This window comes from Dama dama, chromosome 30, assembly GCF_033118175.1.
Source record: "Dama dama isolate Ldn47 chromosome 30, ASM3311817v1, whole genome shotgun sequence".
NCBI classification, from domain to species: domain Eukaryota; kingdom Metazoa; phylum Chordata; class Mammalia; order Artiodactyla; family Cervidae; genus Dama; species Dama dama.
Window position 1 is genome coordinate 70259390 of NC_083710.1, and position 22538 is coordinate 70281927.

General features: G+C 41.7%; 1 non-coding gene across 1 annotated transcript; it reads right to left on the reverse strand.

Annotated features, from left to right (window-relative positions):
• Window positions 1-5245: 5245 nt before the first annotated feature.
• On the reverse strand, window positions 5246-5435 carry LOC133049769 (U2 spliceosomal RNA). Its single transcript, XR_009691457.1, has one exon. It is a non-coding gene; the product is annotated as a U2 spliceosomal RNA (small nuclear RNA).
• Between the last annotated feature and the right edge of the window lie 17103 nt (window positions 5436-22538).

Below are 22538 nucleotides of genomic sequence, written 5' to 3' on the forward strand. Positions count from 1 at the left end.
TGAAAGCGATCGAATGCCTGTGAACATCCCTTTCTTGTTTAATTGCAAACGGATTAATGCAGGCTTTGAAGAAATAGCTGTCCCCAGTACCTGCTTCCAGAAGCAGCTGTTCCCACAGCATCTCGGCAGGTGCAGCCCAGAAGCTGGCCCTGCCCTTATCATGTGGCGGAAGGTATATTTGCAGAGTCCAATGTGTGTTCAGCTCTGAATTAGTAAACTTTGTTATCTGAATTCTCCTAAACCCAAAGCCTAACAAGAAAATAGCAGAGAGTAATTCCCCCACAATGATTACAGAAGGATGGGGATCAGGGGAATATGGAAGAGGCCGGACTGAAGAAAGCGTTTTTCAGACAAAGAGGTAAAACTCTAGATGAGAGAGAGATGGAGAGAGACAGAAAGGGAGAGAGAGAGAGGCAGAAACACACATGTGGGGATTGTTTATAGGAAATATCGTGTTTCTAGAATTGCTTTCCCATAGGATAAGATATCTGCCTTGAAGTGTGTTAATAATCGTTTTCAAATCGGTAGCTGGAAGTGGCTCTCGGCAGGTGGCAAGTCCCAGGTTTGGTGTCAGTGCAGAGACGCTGGGAAGATGTTTTGGAAGAGAACGAATTAGGAAAAGGTGCCAGGAGGCGCCAAGGGACACCAGGGGGGGCATGCAAAAGACTCACGATTGTTTCAGTCATTAAACACTGATATTTAATTTTAGTTTAGTAATCCGGGGCACTATTATTTGGATTCAAGCAAAAAAAAAAAAAAAAGAGAGAGGAAAAAAGAAAATTGAATAAGTATAAAAAAAGAGCGAGGAGGGGCCAACCTGCTTTGGGCCAAGAAGGGCAATAAAGGAGTCTTTATAAGCGCAGGATGGTGGAATACGCTTCCGCCCCCCCCCACCCCACCAAGCAGAATGTCAAATTCTGTCCCCCTTTTTTTCCCCTCTCAAAGCATGCTAAAAGGAAAATTCTTCACAGAATCTTAAAGAACTTTTTTGACACAACAGCTGCAAAATCTATTTTCTAAACAAAGATTTATACATATTTATATGAGCTTAATCCAGATTTTTTTTAATAAATCATCCTCAGAACTGCAGAGGTAAACTATATGTAAATACCTCAAGTAATAGGCTTGTAGTGTAAATCACATCATTTTATCTTCAATTTTGCATTCGTTTTTCTGGCTTAAAGGTGCATCAGAGATATGCATTTTAGCATATTCAGAACACGGGGCGTGAAATTAAATGTTTGACAGAGTGAGAAAAATATACAGACTTTGGAGATGCCTTAAAAATAGTAATTTATGCAGATCTAGAGGAGTGAAATCATTTGCAATGGAGTGACCTCTCTCCAGGAATTTTGTGCTCAGTGTTCTTCCCTAATCTCCCGCTGTATCTTCATTTTTCATTGAACTAGCCAGTTTTCTGCGAAGCCGTCTTGTAGATAAGGGGAGTGCTAAAGAAGAAGAAAGAGGACGCTCGGTGGGTCCGTTTCCATTGCACTTTTACCCAAGGCAATGGGCAGAATTTAACGGATTCCTTCCAACATATGTTTTTGCCAGATAAGTAAACAGTGTGTGTCGGAAATGAAAAAGCATTTGCAATTTAATGACATTACAGCTCTCAGCTTAGGCTGGCGTGCTGCGAGGCGAAAAGCAGAAAAAGAGAGGAGAGTAGAAAGAGAAAAAGAACAAAGTTCATCTTCCCTTTTGTGCATTTTTATCAAGGAAAATATTACTTCTTTCCCCCTCTTGTTCTCTTTTTTCTTTTTCGTCTTTTGGCTTTTTTGTCTCAGTCATTTACATTTTTTTTCTTTTCTGCCTTTCTGTCCTCTGTTCACTTCTGCCTTTTTCTCATATTGCTATGGACTCATTTCTTTTTTTTCTCTCCATTGTGTGTCCTTATTCATCTATTTTGACCATTCAGTTTTACCTTCTAAGAAGCTGTTTATCCTACAATGTATCTTTTTTTCCTGTGTTGTACTCCTAGCGCTATAGCTCATAGTCAACAGGATTGTCGGAGGGATTATAACGTTTCATTTCAAAGCACTACAAATCTGCTCTTTTGCCTTCAGTCTCTGCCCCTGTTTCTTCTGATACTTGTCGTTTTATTTCGCATTCATTTCAGTCTTTAGTTTCACCCCCAGACGTCACAGCGCCCCAATATCTAACCACTGATGCTCACTGTCTTTGCACTGTGTGTTAGTATTGCAAGGTTCTAGAACCTTCCCCTTGAAATGGCAGAGCCCTTCTCTCACACCCTCGCTCAGGTTCGGAAAGGTGCAGACGGTGAGCGTGTGGTCAGAATGGGTCCTCCCAGAGGCTGGTGGCCAGGACAAGGCATCCCGCAGTCTCTGCTTGTAATGAGCCGTCTTCCAATAGAAAATGAGTCCCACCAGGTACTGCAGCTGCATTTGCTGCTACTTTTCCTTTGTGTGAGGGCAATTACTGAAATATGTGTAGATCTGAGTTCTGTGATTGTGTAATCAGGTGTGTACCTGTGTGTTCATATGTGTGTTTGAAACCTGACTATGTGATAAGCGTGTACAGATTGTTTAAGGCAGTACACTGTAAGTCTTTGAATACAGACATATAGAAAGACATGACTAATATTTCAGATCTGATTCTACCTTAAATTCCAGCAGTAAAAGTTGTGTGCAGAAAACAATGTTTTCTCCCCACTCAGGTTCACAGCACTTTTATTTCTAGCATTATTTTCACTGCCCCTTTTACAAGGAGGAATAAGATTTGGCACCTGAGTTCATTTTTGTAACAGACTAACTATTTAAAGGAGGAAGCCACCCTATTTAAGAGAAAGGAATGTGTCTGAGTCATTGTTGCCACTTTTGAGTTGTTAGTCTGTCAATCTAAGCAGTTCCTGAAGAAACAACTTCTAACATGAAGATTAGTATTCAGGGTTGCTTTCTATTTTTGCAAAACAAGTTCACATTATTTTAGATACTGTTATCACAAGCATTTGAATATTAGTACTCCCGATGTTTAACATAAATTCCATTTCAAGAATACACTTGAAAGTCACCGGTTAACCTGCAGGTTGAGCGTAATTGAAAGACTCCGTAATCAAATTGTAAGCCCTATCACAGAAATACTCTACAGACTTTAAAAAGATGCTTAAATAAAATGCTCTTGTCTAAAGACATGTGCATGTTTTTACCATAAAATTACATCTTCAGCATCTTCCAGATCCAGCACTTGGTAAGTAAAAAAGAAAATCTATTTGGACAGAAGGATGTAAAGTAGCTGGAGGTGGTAATTTAATCAACCAAGGATATATTTCAATGTTTTTCTGGTCTTCTAGGCATTAGCACTTTAAATTCATTATGTCGGTTTGACAGATATATGCAGCCTTAAGGATCTAAAAATGAAATCCTAGAAGTATAGCCTGCTAGAGGATATATATTGAACTTAAGAGATTAAAATGGTATAACCATTGCAACAGAATGGAACATATCACGTTTCTCATTTTTCCCCCACTAAGCATGAGTCTTTTGCAGATGTAAAATGCAGTTGTCTAATTATAAAACCTGGCTGAAGAGCTACAGCTTTCTAACTTTTATACTGATGAAGTGGATATTAGAAAGAAAATGTTGGCTTCATGTACAGTCTGAAGAAGTCCTCCGTTTGGGATTTTCCATATCAATAATTTATCAGGGGAAAATGACTCAAGTAGTTACATGCAGCCTGCTATTAAAAGGCTCGCTTGCATGCTTTCCCTATTTAAGGCAAATAACAAAAGAGCCAAATTATCAAGCAGGTCTTAACTGTAACTGGGACGTTAAATCTACTATGTCATTATGCCAATTTAGTAACATTAATGATCTGTAATATTAATTCATCATCCTGGAACATAGGGAAGGTTTGCCATAATTAACTATATTAAGCCACAATTAAAAAGTCATCCAAGCTGTTGTAAAGATTCGAGTGATGATAAGTATGTTCGTTATATTGCAAACCTTTCTGACCATGGACATTTTGAACATAAAACTTTGTTACCAACAGCCCCCCCACCCCGCTTCGAATTCAGATGTGTCAAAAGAGCAGCCACCCACGGAGGTGGTGGCAGCAACCAGACGCCTTATCAGCCATTTCCATCGCCTTCTGTGGTTTAACACTTTCTTACAGGGAGAATCAGCTTTGAAAGAGGTACAACCTTTTAGCATATCTACTTTAATTCCTCAAGGGGGAGCAAAAATGGGCTGTCTAGCGAAATTCACATCTGTGGGACAGAATATCTACTCCTCTGAGATTAGGGTCATCTTTGAAAGTCACATTTCAAACTGCACAAAATGAACATTTTGATGTTTTAAAATGGAGATCCTGTAACGTCTAAGCCTAAATCCGAGTCTCCTATCACCAGATGTCTACAAGCTCCTAGTTCTCCTCCCCACCTATTTGAAGTCTTTATTGTGGACGGGAATCTTTGAGTCACAGACGATATTGGGTGAAAGATAAATGGGACCAGGAAAGGGGTGAGTTGCAGCCCAGACTATTACTGATGTAACCGTCCAGCCCAAAGGACCCCCTTTATCAGTGACCCCCAACCTTTTTGGCACCAGAGACTGGTTCTATGGAAGACAGTTTTTTCAGTGACCGGGGATGGGCAGGGGTATGGTTCCAGGATGATTCAAACACATCACATTTATTGTGCACTTTATTTCTATTATCATTACATCAGTTGCTCCTTCAGATCATCAGGCATTAGATCCCGGAGGTTGGGGGCCCCTGATGGGGCAAACCAGTGGATGATAAAGGACTATTTCCTCCCCATTTTAAAACCCCAACTTTTCTTTATACCCACTGTTATTAGCCTTGCCATTAGTGGTCATGAATTCTTCCTCCCTAAAGCAACATTTAGAATGCTGCTATCTCTGTGTACAAACACCCCCTTCAGTTGCATTTGTAATCACTGTCACTGCTGTGGGAAGCTGAGGGAAGAAGGAAGTGTAAATGGTAACTTGCACACACGTGTAACTGAAAGTAATTTAGGACAGCCGAAGGAGGAGGCACATCACCAACTTGGTCTGAAGGAAGGACTAGGGGTTGGTGTTTGCAGAAATTGATAAAGGACTCCTGTGTATCTGGGTGTGGCTGTTCTTTTGCCCATGAAGCCTAGAGCTGCATCACAAATCCGAAAGCCTGCCTGACACAGGATTGCTCAACATCTAATCAAGATTTTCAAGGAGAAGAAACTGCACTGAGTCCCCTCACACCATGTGCCTTTCTTTCTGTTTTTCTTTTTTGCACTGTTGCTGGAGGCACTGCAATACTAGGTCGACACATGGAGAGAATAGAGCAAGCTCCTATTCCAACTCCCTGCTCCAAAAATCCAGAGAGTACGTTGTCTTTGATAGAAGACGCATCAGATATTAAACAGGTAAGAACAGATACTACACTTGATCTTAGCCAAAAGACCAGGAAGCGATACACCATGTACCTTTCCATCCACATTACAGTGTGTGCTTTTGTGAAGATACACGTATGCTCCCCACTCTGATTTCTGCAACTCTGCTTTGTGTCATATGCCAGAGAAGTCCTGACAGTGGTACTGATGCTCTATCTCAGTGACAGGGGACAGATCACTTGACAATCTTAGTCTTACTGCTTTGAGTAGTGACATTCCATTTCAGTATTCTCACTCAGCAGGAACCAGTAACTCGTTCTCAGAAAAATAAAATCTCTGCTCCATGCTTGTAAACCAAGAAGCCAGTCTAAACTTCCAGCCAAAGAAGATTCATATCCCTTCATGGAACGCTGGAAGCTTTGTGACTGTTGGCTTAAAAGTGTGGTACTAGATAGGAAAGCAGCAGCTACTGCTTCTGACATGAGAGAGCTCCAAAGAACCTGTCTTCCAGCAGACTTTGCCAAATGGAAAGCAGGGCTCTCAGGTTACCTCTCTGAAAAGTCCAAGAAATTCACCAAACCAAACCTAACTTCACTCCCACTTCTCTGGAGTAATTGCCACCAACAAGCCTGATTTGTCCTTTCTCGGCAAACGATGTTAAGGGATATAAAGGTGAAAAGACACAGTTTTCTGGACAATTTTACAAAAACCCTAGCCTCGATGTTGGAAAGACATTCTTGCCGAGTCTTCATCCGTAGATAGTCTTGGTTCCTGTTCTCTTCTGTGTGTTTTGAAGAGAGTGTTCAAAGATTCAAGTGGGAGCCAGATTTGCGGTACTTTTCTGAGGCTCTCAAGACACTTTCCAGTTGATATGAACTGGAGTCCTTTTGAAAACCAGTTGAAGTGGTGACTCAGCTAAGATTGCCAACGGTGTGTTCATGGTCACAAAAACATGCACCTGTTAACAACTACTCTATAGAATCCCGGTTCTGAAAAGACAAAAGTCAGTCTCTCAACCTCGCCATCAGACGTTTCTGAATCATCCTGGTGAAGGTGATTGGTGTCCCCAGACACGACCAGTCTATAGATCAGCTCTTCCTCTGCACTTACTTGGACAATTCTTCCTCTGCACTTATGTAGACACAATCGTGTCCATGATCCTTTTAGTTCTCAGATATCTTTGCCCATTAAGCCTTCTACATAGGTTAACCCACCTGTCACAGGCAAAGCCCTCAGCTCCCATTTCCCCTGTAGGACTGTCCACAGAGTAACTTCCAGTGCTGGTAAGTGGAGAGGAAGCTACTAAGAGAGGAGAGGAGCACCTGGCCATGCTGACAAGTAAGAGTTCCTCTAAATTTCTCATTTCCTGTGATCAGGGCCTTGATATTTCCAGGACCCCATCCTTTCACTGTGTGTGGGAGTGGAAGTAGCAGTTATTGGCAGGTCAGAGTTGAATCAATGGAGCATACGGTGTGCAGACAGCATGAATTAGGGACTGAGGGTCTCTGAATTGGAGCGCTGAAAAGAGCTACTTCCTGTCCTGTCTCAGGAATGATGGGAGTATCTCACCAGGTCGTTCAGCGTACAGTGGTGACGGATACATTAGTCTGGGAAGGAACTTAAGGATCATTTGCCCAACCCCTCGTAAGGATGCTGGGACTAATAAATGCTATAATCATCCTTCCATATCCAAGGGGGATTGGTTCCAGCTCACCCTGCCTCCCCACCCCGCTCAGATACCAATATCCATGGATGCCCAAGTCCCTTATAGAAAATGTATAGTGTTTGCTCATAACCTATGCACATCTTCCAATACACTTTAAATCCTCTCTAGATTATTTATAAAACCTAATACAATATAAATGCTATATAGATAGTTACTGGCAAGTGGCAAATTCAAGTTTTTCTTTTTGGAACTTTTCTGAGATTTTTTTTTTCCCTGAGTATTTTCTATCCATGGTTGGTTAAACTCACAGATATAAGAGCCACTGTAGTTATCTTCCTAAAGCCACCAGTCAGGGACTTCCTTGGTGGTCCAGTGGCCAAGACTCCACACTCCCAGTCCAGGGGGCTCAAGTTCCATCCCTGGTCAGAGAACTAGATGCCGTGTGCTGCAACTGTGAGTTCACAGGCCACGACTAAAGATCCCACATGCTCCAATGAAGACGAAAGATCCCTACTGCCACAACTGAGACCCAGTGTAGCCAAATAAAAATAAATGAAAAAATATTAAAAATAGCAAAGCTACCAGCTGTCTGAGGAGACCATGACTGAAACGCAGAACTCTAACTTTGTCCGGGTCTCTTTTCACCAGCTGACTAGGCAATTCTGTCTTTATAAGGAATCATGACTTATCAAAACCAGACTTTGCTAGTAGCTTTTTAAATCAATCTTTTTGAAGCTTTTGAAAATTTATTTTTGGTCAATGGGTCAGGAAAATGAGTTGCAATCATCTCCCATCCAGCTCTCTGATCTAACAGCATCTTATGGTGTGGCACTTGCCTTCCTGTGACTGTCTAGATTAAGGGGCTTTTGCATTCACTGTTCATGAATCAAAATTGAAGCTAAGGAAATCATACCAGCTTATCATGGCTTCCTTTTATGAAACCCAGAAGTATTTGGATGGTTGTCCAGTACGCCTTAATCTGAGTAGAATTGTGTTCCCCCAAAAGATGCTGAAGTCCTAGTCCCCAGAATCTGTGAATGTAGCCTTATTTGGAAATAGGTTCTTTGCAGATAATCAAGATGAGGTCATTAGGGTGGGCTTTATTCCTTTTTTTTTTTTTTTTTTTTTGCTTTGTATGCAACTATTCCCTATTGTTGTTTAGCCACTAAGTCATGTCCAACTCTTTTGTGACTGCATGGACTGCAGCCAGTCAGGCTCCTCTGTCCATGGGATTTTCCAGGCAAGAATACTGGAGTGTCCTTATAAAAGGGGGAACTTTGGGCAGGAAGAGGGTGTGAGGACATAAGGAGGATGCCAAGTTAAGACAGAGGATTGGCATGATGCATCTAGAAGCCAAGGAAAGCCAGTGATGTCTGGCAAACCACCGGAAGTCGGGGTCAGGCCTGGGACAGATTCTCCCTCACAGCCTCAGAGGAACCAAACGTGCTGACAACTTGATCTCAGGCTTCCAGCCTCCAGACTGTGAGACAATATATTTCTATTGTTCGAGTCACCCAGTCTGTAACTCTGTTGCTGCAGCTTTAGGAAGTTAATATACCTCCCAAAGAAATATGAAATGCAGGTTTCTTTTCGTGGGTTACTTCAGATGTGTTTGGTCTTTTCTTTCACTGAAGGCAGTCTTGAGGTTACTGGTTTTAAATGTATTTGCAGAAAGGCACCCTAGACACCCTTGGTGTGATATGGAAGTATGGATGTGAGAGTTGGACCATGAAGAATGCTGAGTGCCGAAAAATTGATGCTTTTGAGTTGTGGCACTAGAGAAGACTCATGAGAGTCCTGTGGACAGCAAGGAGATTAAACCAATCAATGCTAAAGGAAATCAACCATGAATATTCATTGAAAGGACTGCTGCTGATTCTGGAGCTCCAGTACTTTGGCCACCTGATTCAAAGACCTGACTCATTGAAAAGCACCCTGATGCTGGGGAAAATTGAAGACAAAAGAAGAAGGGGGTGGCAGAAGATGAGATGGTCAGATAGCATCACTGACTCAATGGACATGAATGTGAGCAAACTCTGGGAGATAGTGAAGAACAGGGGAGCCTAGCATGCTGCAGTCCATGGGATGGAAAGGAGTCAGACACGACTTAGCTACTGAACAACAATCCTTGGTGATCTTAAAAGGAAATGAGATTTGTAACCCTTAGTTTGTAACTATTTAAACTCTGTTCTTCAGGGATTCTTTGACTTTCCAGTATTATTTCCTCTTTATTTCTGAATAGGATTCATTAAGTATCCCTAGGATTTGTCACTGTGCTTGGTTTTGAACTTGATAGACCCTCAATGCCTGAGTTACTTAGTACACTTAATAAGGCTCTATTTGACCTGTGTTAAAGTGCTAAAAAACACTTCGTGTGGCACACGGGAAGCTTGTCTAATACTAAGTGAGTGAATTACGGAAGAGGCATACATGCACACGCAGGACAGGCCAGGAGACTTTGTGGCAGCTAGAGTTGACATCACTGTATTTTAGTTCTTGCAGAGTAGAGGCGGTTTTGTTCTTTGCAGAGTTTTCTGTTATTTTCTAGAATATTTCAGGGTTGAGGCAAAGATTTTGTGATATTATTTAATTATATATGGAGAAAAGTTACCTGCTAAATATTAAAGAATTGGGAACATATGATCAACTTTTTGACACTCATACATACTTTTAGGGGAGTGAGGGAAAGATGGAGGTGGAGGTTGTATAGTGATGTAATTTCTAACACCAGGTAGAAAATTGTAAAACAGAAGCTACCATGTTTACTTGACTCAGAGATCTAAGAAGGCCAAATTACATATGCTACTCAGAGAGGTTTATGGAAGACTACCTAAAGGGACTGAAATTGACAGCATTTAACAGGCAAGAGTTGAATCACGTGCCTCCACGGGACACCTCGCCAGCCAGTGCAATAGGTTTCCCTGGAGAGCATCTTTCAGGACCCCCTGCATGTGCCATGACAGGCCCGGCTGATTAAAGCAGAGATTGAACATATACAGCACTTTATCCGCCAAAGCCTTATTTAAGCTTGTCTTTCAAAAAAAATAAGCAAATCTTCCTGGAATTAACAGCTCATATATTTCCTGAGAATCTTTCTTGGGTCTTTTTTTTTTTTTTTAATAGTAATTGAAAAATGATATTACATTGACGTTTAGCCTCTGGTTAGTGTACTGCAAAAACTTCGCTTTAGGCAAGATAGAAGGCATGAAATGTGATACCTACAGGTCGTGCAGGGGCCTGGGGCTCTTGGCTCTCCTATCTCAGCTCACCCACTGCCCTCCCATCACCTCCTGTCAGCCTCCTGACCTCCTCCTCCCCGGCGGTGACAGCCTGGCCCATCGCAGGGCCTTCCCACCCGCTTTGGGCTCAGGTGCCCACCTGGGATGGCCAGATAAGAGACCCAGTCAAATTCAGATTTCGGACAAACAACAAATGCTTTCTTTGTGGAAATGTGTTCCAAGTATTGCAAACTTATACTAAAAAAATTACTTGTTTATTGAAAGCCTAACCCACTTCATTCATCACCTGGCTGCCTCAGGTTCTTCCTTCAGGTGATTTAAATGTCACTTCCTCAAAGATACCCCCTCCAGGCACCAGATAAGGTAGGTTATTCTATTATCCTCCAGACCACTGCATTTGCCCTTACCTCATCTACATTGCTCCGGAACTAGATTTTTATTTTTGTGTTTATTTGATTCATGTCTGTCTTCACCACAAAGGCAGGGATTTACGCCTCTTGTTTGCTGTAATAATGTCCAGTGCCTGGTCCTTACTAGACAATAAATATTGAATCATTGAATGGATGAATGAATAAATGAATGGGGAAGGGAAAGTTAAACTGAGACAATACCCTTGTCTTGCCTTCCTTCTAATTTGTTTAATAGAATAGCTAATGGTTTAAACAGGTTTACAGAGAAGAATGAGATTCTTCAGGAAGTAAATGTAATTTTCACAGAGTATGTTGAGAGTAGTGTTCAAGTATTTCAGATCATGTCGTGTGTAATTACATGTTAGAAAGTAGATGTTCAAAGTATTATATATGAACCAGGGCTTCATCTCATTCAAATAATTTTGCTAATAGATCTGCTGTTTGTTCTAAGGTAGAATTCTGAATAGAAAGGTTATTAGTTCCAATTCAGTTGTTAAAATGGTCAAATTAAAACCATCACCATTTCTATACATTCTTTGGAGAATGAGCTGCAAATAGCTCATTCAGTTGGACATGTAAACCCATCTAATAAGTGGCAAAATGTGTCTTATACAAGAATTTTTGAAAAAGAAAATAGTCATAATGTTTCATGGAAAATGTCAGCTTCTCCTCAGCTACAAGAACTAAGTAACCAAAATGGCTCATGCTTTTAGGGAAAATAGCTTCAAAATCACATATACAGAAAAACAGCAAAGATTTTCCCATACTGCCGATAGCTCTAGCAAGATGCATATTTTCTAATTAAGAGTCCAAGATGAAGTTCTGACCGTTTTGTGGGGTTTTTTCCTTCTTAATGACTCGTTACTAAATATTGGATTGCAGTTGTTGCTTGAAAAACAGTTTCAGAACTGACAGGTTAGGGTTGGATCAACTCAGAGGAAATGAAGAGAATGGTTGGACCAACAGTTTTGATGGGATATTGGCATGAGTTTAATTTACTGGAGGATGGTTCAATTTCACTTCTTCTTAGCTTTGTAGCCATGTGACTAGGACTGTAAATTGGATATCATTCAACAGTTGCCATTTACATATTCCCCCTCTTTAAAATAATGCCACAACCAGCTCAGTTACATAAAAATCTCTTATTTTAATCCATTTTTACTGGATAATGACTTCATCACTGACTCTACCAATTTTATAGTTTTTTATAATATCACAAACTTATACAGTGAAAGATGGAAATGCTTGTATTTAAAATTTCCAAACACCTTTATTTCACTTTTTTTTAAGCTATCAACCTCTATTCAGTGTAATTCTTGAAGGAAATTGGAGTAAGGAAAAATTGTGAATATATGTCACAAATAATTGCTGAATATTTATATATAGTGTTATATAAACACACACACACATATATATATATATACATACAACACACATATATACAAAAGATAGCAGTTATGCTTGGCATACAGCATATATGGTATATGGCACGTAAGGTATACCAACAAGTACTGATAAGATTGGATTATGAACTGATTCACTTTGCTGTATGTACAGCAGAAACTAACATAACGTTGTAAATCAACTATATACCAATAAAAATTAATTTTAAAAAAGGAAAAAATTAGATTATGTTTAGGCCACAGTCTGTGATCCATCTAGTTAAAATATGCAGAATCCCAAACATGTGTTTTTGCTCAGTCGTGTCCAACTCTGCAACCCCATGGAGTGCAGCACGCTGGCCATGCTCCCTGTCCATCACCAACTCCCAGAGTTTACTCAAATTCATCTCCATGGAGTTGGTGATGCCATCCAGCCATCTCATCCTCTGTCATCCCCTTCTCCTCCTGCCTTCAATCTTTCCCAGCATCAGGGTTTTTTTAAATGAGTCAGCTCTTCGAATGAGATGGCCAAAGTATTGGAGTTTCAGCTTCAGCATCAGTCCTTCCAATGAATATTCAGGACTGATTTCCTCTAGGATTTTCTATTATTATGCTTTAAATAGGACAGAATTGCATTTTTTCCAAATATTCATCCAAAATGCAAACGACATTGATATGGTGGTTCTGTGTTTTTTTATTCACTTGAACAAGCTGGTCCAAAATTCCAAAATGAACTTGAAAAAAATTGCACCCACTTGCTTAGCAGAAGCTGTTGAGTTTGCGTATGCGTAATGCTTTGTTTCAATTTTGTGAAAACAATTGTGGAATCTCCAGGGCCTTTTACTCAATCACAAGGTGGCTCAGTGGTAAAGAATCCACCTGCCAAGCATGAGACACGCGTTGATCCCTGGGTGGGGAAGATCCCCTAGAGAAGGGAATGGCTACCCACTCCAATATTCTTGCCTAGAGAATCCCATGGACAGAGGAACCTGGTGGGCTACAGTCCATGGGGTCACAAAAGAATCAGACATCACAATGAGCAAACAACAGCAAAGTGGTCTGTAGACAGAAAAAATTAAATCACACATAGAGGCAGAAAGTCTTCAGGACTACACGATATTTTTCACATTTTTAAAACCAGACAGTTCAACTTTTTATAAAATGACCTAAAGCAAATCATCGTACTTTTAGGGATGTGATGGAAGGCGTTACCCTGTCTGCCACCCTGAACACACTGACAGTGGCCTGGGATCACACGAGCACTGACAAGGTCAGCCTGACATTTCTGGGTTCCCGTCTTTGTCACCACAATAAGCGGCTTTGGGCTCAGGATTCCACGCGTCTTTTCTCTCCGAGTTGCAGGAGATAAATGGAAGTCTTCTTTCAGCCATTGTGGCAACCTGAAGGACATGTTCTTTGAGCTTTGCTTTGTAACTTTTAACATCCATTTACTTTTTTTAGTTAGTATGGCCAAGGACCAAATTAGGTGAAGTACTTGGTAGTGCTTGTTCAAAGAAGTTGAGGACCATTGACATAAGTGTTTTCTAGAAAATCAATAGTTGAGATGTGTGTCCACGTAAGATGTAAGCAACCCAGAGAAAGGGTGTGTGTGTGTTTGTGATTGAGATGAAGTTTCTATGTATGCCATCTATGTTCAACAGACAAGTTCACATGGAGAAAACTCTTTAACCTCATGACGAGGATGCATTTTTCTTTGCAAATTAGCAAACAAATTTAATGTGAAAAGTGTTACTGTTTTTGCCGAAATGACACAGCTGCTTGCAAAATGAATAGATGCTGACTTTTTAAAATCTTATTTAGTGATTAACAATACATTTATGTGGTTTGAAAACAAACAACATAGTATATAATGAAAGGCCTCCTTTCTGTCCCCTTGCACCCTATTCTCACCCACTCATCCATGCCTCTTTTGTTTTTCTTCCCGAGTTCCTTATATTTGAAAAATATATCAGCACTTTTGAAAATATGTTAGTCTCTCAGTCGTGTCTGACTCTTTGCAACCCGATAGACTGTAGACCATCAGGCTCCTCTGTCCATGGGATTTTTCCAGGCAAGAATACGGAAGTGGGTTGCCATTCCCTCCTCCAGGGAATCTTCCCTACCCAGGGATCGAACCCTGGTCTCCTGCATTGCGGGCTTTGAAAATTTGTGAAATCTTAAATTGCGATACAAAGTATTGGTTGGATTTTTAAATTTCCTGACTCAGTCTTTTGACTTCTAAGTTAGAATTCTTTGTTAAAATATTTAAAATTATATACCTGTGTGAACTTAAAATAATCCTTTTCAAAGGGAAGTGAAATGAATCAAGTTGTTTTATTTGGAAAGTATTGAAGTGCAATTTCCACTAGGTGGCACTCATGTGCCTGGAGGTCAGGGAGCAGTCACTCTCCCCCCCATCTTCAGACACAGTCTGCTAATTAGCAGAGTTACTATGGAGACTTCCAAGGTCACACAGAGGGAAAGCCCTCCTTATTTTTTCCCCTCCAAAGAATGAGTGTTCTGCTCATATTTCTGCTCTATGCTCTATGGATGACCTTCCAAGTAGAGTGAAATTGTTGTGGTCTTCTCTTTACACTGGGAGGTTATGTTATATGAAGTTTGTTCGCGGATGAGACAGGATCATGACAACTATTACTTTGATCTGGGAAAAAACCCTAGGTGAGTTGAATTTTTTTATAGAGAAGTTGCCTATAGAACAAATATGATCTGGAACATGACTGGTAGGTCTCTAAGGATCTTAATGTCCATCCAATAACCAAAAGCTTTTAAACATGCTTTACTGATATTATCTCTCTTAAGCATTGACATAGCCTCTCTGCTATGGAGGGATCAAAGTGCATGAGGCATTCTGATTTCACACCCTCCATGAGTCAAGTAGAACATTATAGATGTGTGTATAATAGTAATAGTAATCTGGGCATTTCCATTTGCCACTCAAATGCCATGGGCATTTCCATGTGCCACTGTCACAAAGTCAAAAAGATTAGCAGCAGGCATTAGGAGAAGGAAAAAAGAAACTTATGCTAAGATAGAAGAAAGCTAGAAATACACTTGTTAACTTTTAAAAAAATATTTATTTATTTGGCTACCCTGGGTCTTAGTTCCAGTGTGTGGGATCTTTAGTTGGGACATGCAGGCTCTTAGTTGTGGTGTGTGGGATCTAGTTCCCTGACCAGGGATCAAACCTGGGCCCCCAACGGTGGTAGCAGAGAGTCTTAGCCACTAGACCACTAGGGAAGTCCTGCACTAATTAACTTTTTATTCGATGTATTTGATCATGCAATTAAGTAGTTTCTCCTGCATTAATTTATCAGTCATTTGTTGCCCATTTATTGTGCCTGGCACTGTGCTGATTGCCATGCACATAAAGATAGATAAGATTAAAACTGTGTTTCAAGCCTGATGAGAAAGTGAACTTTCATCCAGAGTCCTTCCTCAATCAAACTCCTGTCTTCTTTACAGGAATTACTCTGACTCAGCCATGTATCATTTTATACACCACTCACTCTCTTCCACTTTCTCTCATCTGCATCAAAATGTCACTCAAATTTATCTCTTTTAAGACACCTTCTAAGAATCTGCCTGCAATGCAGGAAACGTGGGTTCCATCCCTGCATTGGGAAGATCCCTTGGAGGAGGGCATGGCAACCCACTCCGGTATTCTTGCCTGGAGAATCCCCATGGACAGAGAAGCCTGGAGGGGTGGGGAATGGGGCGGCTACAGTCCTTGGGGTCGCAAAGAGTTGGACATGACTGAGCAACTAAGCATAGCACAAGACACCTTCTAACAGATAACTTCCTTACGCCACATACTCTACTGCATTTATCATTTGTAAAAGTGTTTATGTCACCTTAACCTGGAGATAGGTCACGTGACTGACAGTTCCCCTGCTCAGAATGATTTCACGTTCTTAAAAACAATGTCTTCTGGGTCTCTTGCACACATAGTATGACCTCAGGTCTCCTTGACTGAAATACCATTTTTGGTGTTTTATTAGGAGAGACAAACAAAAACCCGTGTAGTAAGACCCTTTAGGGAACATGAGACTAGTGGGTCAGAGGGCATCAACTCATCCTTGGGGGCTCCTTCAAGTGACAGCTGTCCAGTGGGACATGGATGACATAGGAAGGCTTCAGGCTAGTGCCCAGGTCATGCCAACTGTAGAGGTGATCATTTGCGCCTCTGGCTTTTAGAAGTAATGCTAATGCCCAAGTAGCCCAGATTCCTGTTCCTCAGTGAAATGTGTTTAAAGAGAAGTAAGGGGGTTGGGGAGATAGAAAAAAGAAAAGAAAAAAGAAGACCCAACATCCTCATCTGGTTAGTGCTTTCCTTATGAAGTTGCTGGGGTTTTTTGTTTGTTTGTTTGTTTGACAGTTCTTCCCCCAAAGTGGGAAGAAAGTGAGAGAAGACAGGAAAGAGGCAGTCTCTTCTCAAATGACTCTAAGGAAAATTTTCCCTCTTGTGATGCAGGTGAGATCTCAGTGCCCTTTCTTGGGACTCCGTGGAGTCAAGGAGAGCTCTTCATCCCTGGGGGATACCATGAGTCCAGGTGAAGCTTTGGAGGGGAAAGTCCTTGAGATGAAATGCACTCCTGGCTGCAGAGAGCAGGGAAGATACTATAGGGTTGTTTTCTTTAAAACCACCAAAGCCTCTTCATACTGTTCATGGGGTTCTCAAGGCAAGAATATTCATTGGAAGGACTGAGGCTGAAGCTGAAGCTCTAATACTTTGGTCACCTGATGCGAAGAGCCAACTCATTGGAAAAGATCCTGATGCTGGGAAAGATTGGAGGCAAAAAGAGAAGGGAGAGGCAGAGGATGAGATGGTTGGGTGGCATCACCGACTCGATGGACATGAGTTTGAGCAAACCCTGGGAGATGGTGAAGGGCAGGGAAGCCTGGCATGCCGCAATCCGTGGGGTTGCAAAGACTTGGACATGACTTAGCGACTGAACAACAACAAAACCTCTTCAGGACAAGCTATCAATATTGTAACCCGAGCTAAAATGCAAGAGAAAATCCAAAGAACTACCTGATGCTTCTCCATGCCTGGTGGACTGTGCCTTCCTCGGGTGAGTATAGCGAAGAAGGGCAGAGATACACAGTTCTGAACATGATTGTGCCTGCTTCCGCTTCAACATCTTCCATTCTTCAACTATGCATGAGGGTCTCCTCCATTGTATTCTTTAGTCCTTATAGGTGGAGAGGAGTGCAGTCTTTCCTTGCAAATGATTTCTCCAGCATTTCTCTTCCCTTATTATATCTCTCTGGGCTTGGTTGAATTTAACGAGCACTCGTCCACATCAAGTGAATTCCTTCTATAATCTGATATGCCAGGGACGCATAAGGATTGATCACAATGGATACACTATAACAGTTATTTCCTTTGGCCATCAAACTGCAAATATCTTAAAACCAAATCCCATCATAATTGGTGTTTATTGGGGATGACAGGCAATAAGTGGTGGTGTGATTCTAATGAATGAAGTGAAAGTCACTCAGTCATGTCTGACTCTTTGTGAACTCATGGACTATACAGACCATGGAATTCTCCAGGCCAGCATACTGGAGTGGGTAGCTGTTCCCTTCTCCTGGGGATCTTTCCGACCCAGGAATTGAACCCAGGTCTCTCGTATTACAGGCAGATTCTTTACCAACTGAGCCACAAGAGAAGCCTGATTCTAATGAGAGGGAGATGTAAACATGCATCTGGAACTATTCCTGATCTTAAGACACATATTGTCAAAGTAGGGGGCTTCCCAGATGGCTCAGTTCTAAAGAATCTGCCTGCCAATATAGAAGATGCAGGGGACACAGGTTCGATCCCCGGGTCGGGAAGATCCCCTGGAGAAGGAAATGACAACACACTCCAGTTTTCTTGCCTGGAAAATCCCAAGGACAAAGGAGCCTGGCAAGCTACCGTCCATGGGGTCTCAAAGAGTTGGACACAACTGAGCATGCACACAGTCAAAGCAGAACTAAATAATGACTTGTAGTAGGCTGTGACTTGAGACACTGTGTTTTCTAGAAATTCTGAGGAAGATTTAGCTACCCAGTTAAGAAACCTCACAAAAGGCAGGAGAACTTGGCCTGAGCCTCAAAAAATGAACACATATCTCAGTGACAGGCTGGAAAAATCATTCCAGGTGGATGAATGGTGTGACTAGACTGGTTTTAGTGGCGTCTACAAAGACTGTGGGGAAATAGTGGGCAAAAAACTGGAAACGTGGATTGAGGCCAGATAGTGGAAGGAAACTAAGGCGCTTGGACTTTATCCTGGTGGTAATGAAGAGATAATGAAGATTTTTAATTAAGGGTTTGGCATGATTAAATGGTGTTTTAGGGAGATTACTGTGGCAGCGGTGAATTGAAGGGGGAGAAAACAAGTAGGCGATTAGTTAGGAGGCTATTATAATCACCCAGGCTTGAAGCAGCAGGGGTCTGGAGGCAATGGGAATTGAAAGAAAGGGTGGAGTGTGAGAGATAGTGCAAGGGAATGTCCAAAGCGCCTTGAGGACTTGTGAGTCTTCAGGACAAAAGGAAGGAAGGTGGCTGTGAGCACCAAATCTGGGAATCAGGAGGGAGAGCCATTTAGTAGTAGAGGGGAGTTTGGAGCACTGAGTTAGCTGAGCCTGGCAGTATCTCCAAACGTCCAAGTTCAGGTGTCCAGCAGGTGGGTGGAGATGCAACACAGGGTGGCTCCGGAGAGCGGCCAGGCTAGGGACCTTGACTTTTCTCTCTTATTGATTCAATCTGACTTCCTTCTCCAGAGAGCACTGAAATTCAATGCCTAAGCAATTATGACAGAATGTGTGTCTTATAGGATGTGTGCCTACATATCAATAGGAAGGAAGAATTAGGTCATTCTTTGAATATTTTAAACTTCTGGGAAAGCACTTTTTAAATAAATCACCCAAATATTTCAAATGAATATTTTTTTTTAAAAGCTAAATTTCCCAGATAATATTCCCAAATGTTCACAGTTCTTCCTTCAGGGAGGCTCAACCTTAGCGTCTAATAGAGTTCAATTACGGAGTAATTTCCATGTTGAACGTGGTGGCGATTGCGCTATCTGAGTGGAGCTGTGTAGCAGCTCTGTGACGCCAGATGAAGAGTACAAGAGGCCCGTAAGCCTCGTAGGCCCTCTGCCTAATTCTCTCATGCAAATTAGAGGGAAGAGAGGTTCCCATGTTTCATTTATCAGGAAAGTGCATCCTTCTCACAAAAGGAATCGAAGAGAAGAGGCACGCTGTCCTTTAAGGTGTGCATACAACCTGCGCAGGTGGCCACCCAGAGTTCCAGCAGACTAAATGCCAGCCAGCCCTTTCCTTCAAAAAGTAGGACGTTCTGGATAGAAATGTGACCAGGGCGTGGTCCAGTGGTTAAGAATCCACCTGTCTGAGCAGGGGACACAGGTTTGATCCCTGGTCTGGGAAGATTCCACATGCCCGGGGACAACTATGACTGTGCCCCGCTACTAGAGAAAGCCTGCTCACCACAACAAGACCCAGGGCAGTTAAAAATAAAAATGTTAAATTAAAAAAAAAAAAAATGTGACCAGGGCGGAAATAAAACAGCTTTGGACTTCATCCTTGGGTATGTGGACTCAGCTGCCAAAATCCTCCCCATACAACTCAGACCTTAGTGGTCATTGTTTGAGTTTTGCTGTGAAATTCAAGGCACTGAACAAGTCAATCAAATCAGTCACTCTCTGTAAATAAAGGGAAAAACTTTTTAAAACCTGATAAGTGGTAAACAATTGGCTTTCAAATCCAGAAGAATGGCTCCTCTTAGTTCACAAATGCATCTGAATGGCACTTACACGAGACTTCATGAGACTTACAAGGGGTAATTTGAAGGCTCTGCTGCCATCTGTGAGCCCCATGGTGTTTTTAAGATGGGGGCAGTCATGAGCGGGATCCCTGAGTTGTACCTCTGTGGAGTTATAATCACCGTGTCTGGTTGTCATCTGGCCACAAAGAGCTTAAACTCCTGTCCACTGTCCTTGATTCCACCATTGGAACTCGTTGCTGCCCTCATGCAGAGGTATGCTCCACTGATGTGCTAGGAGAATTTGCCAGCATTTTAAGTCATTTCTAGTTAGACCAGGGCAGTGATGACATGAATTTTTAACTGAAGCCCAAGCTCAGCTGCCCAGGACCTGCTGGAAACCTGGCAGGGGATATTGAGATTTCTTGGGTATCACCATTTCCTCACCCCTACCCCTCCTTACTCAAGAAGCATCTGACTTTAGCAGACACTCAGATTTCTCTGGCCTCCCGTCCCATCACTTCATGGCAAATAGATGGGAAGAAAATGGAAACAGTGACAGATTTTATTTTCTTGGGCTCCAAAATCACCGCGGATGGTGAATGCAGCCACGAAATTAAAAGATGCTTTCTCCTTGGAAGATAAGTCAAGACAAACCTAGACAGCATATCAAAAAGCAGAGACATCATTTTGCTGACAAAGGTCCGTATATTAAAAGCTATGGTTTTTCCAGTAGTCATGTGCAGATGAGAGAGTCAGACTATAAAGAAGGCTGAATGTCGAAGAATTGATGCTTTCGAACTGTGGTGCTGGAGAAGACTCTTGGGAGTCCCTTGGACAGCAAGAAAATCAAACCAGTCAATCTTAAAGGAAATCAACCCGGAATATTCACTGGAAGGACTGATGCTGAAGCCAAAGCTCCAATACTTTGGCCAACTGATGTGAAGAGCCAACTCATTGGAAAAGACCCTGATGCTGGGAAAGATTGAAGGCAGGAGGAGAAGGGAGTGACAGAGGATGGGATGGTTGGATGGCATCACCGACTCAATGGACCTGAGTCTGAGCAAACGCTGGCAGATAGTGAAGGACAGGGAAGCCTGGCGTGCTGCAGTCCCTGTGGTCGCAAAGAGTCAGGCATGACTGAGTGACTGGACAACAGATTCTCAATCTTAGGCACTGTTCAGTTCAGTTCAGTTGCTCAGCAATTAACAAGGGATCCCATCTAGGCATTCTGCTTTATTTGTGGTCAAACCTTTTCACTGGCAGATAATAGATAATATTGAGTAATCAAGAAGTTTACCAGACAGACTGGCTCAGTTCGAGAGGCACTCCTTCCTTCTCCACCCTCATAAGATAATGTGTTATCAGTAGAGCCATGTTTTAAATACAAGGTGGTGAGATTAGATGACTTTAAGGGCCCTTCCAACTCTGAGATCTTCTGTTGTCTTTTGATTATGATGAATATAGTTGCACATTGTCCGTGATTCCGTGGACCTCTACTCAACTGAACATTGCCTTTGACCTTCCCAGTAATGACCTCAGTCCTTGATTTGGTGAAGCCCTTATCAGAAAATGTCTGCTGGATACTACAACTTTCAAACAAACGGGGGAGGCACATACATGAACACACACATTTAATTTAAATTTTAACTCAGTTGATCCCAAATTTTCTGATATCCCCAAGATTTATCTTTCTCCATATTTAAACAATGACTTTTATATTCCAGTATTAAAGTACATACACCTGTATATGTTTTTGCTTGCTAATAATCATTCCTAAGAAGACATTATGTAAAGAAATCTAATCATGGTTAATTCAAGTTTGCCAAGGTTGATAGTTTGGTCTTAGTTCCCCTTCAGCAAAAAAAAAAAAAAAAGACAAAGGTCAAAAAAATAATCTTTTTTTACAGTAGTTCTTAGTTGTGTCAACTACAAATGAAAATAAATTCTGAATTTCTCTTTTATTAATACGTTGCCCTTTTTTGTGTGTCAGAAATAGAAATGGGAGAGAGCTGGAATGTGATCTTGATATATGGGCTTACTGCTCTTTCTACCAACTGCTGAATTATTATCATTTCACAGAAATTACATCTGAAAGGGAGGCATGTGTCCTTAAATCGAAAGATTCCAAATGAATAACCTTTGCTAAAACGATTAGTAATTTCTCCAAGCAGTGAGGTTATAAATACTCAGTTCCAAGGATCTATATAACCCGTTCATTCTTCTTTAGTACTGTCACACGCTGAACAGAAAACACAAGCGGGAATGTCTACAATGCATGAAACGCATTCTGTTTTACTAGGGATCAAGAAAAGGGAAAAAAAAAAATACCCGAACCAACTAGTTACTGGGCGGTGAGGGGAGAAGAGTGGAGGGTGGGATGGAGCTACTGTTAAGTACTTGAATTAACAAAAATGAATTCCCCAGTGGTCCCCCTATCCATTAACTCTATCAGAAAGCTGCTCCGCAGGCAAATTTAACTTCAGGAAGTGACTTAGGACTGGGAAGAATAGGCCACAATATTTCATCAAATGCAGCAAAAACAAATTACCTCAGACTCAGGAACCCTGAGACCACTCTCTGAGAGTGTGTGCTGCTTGAAGGGGAAGGAAACTGCTTTCTCAAGGAGTGGTGGCTGGCTTCCCGGCTCCCTCACACTCACCTTGGGAGGGGACCTCATAAATCCCAAACTGGCAG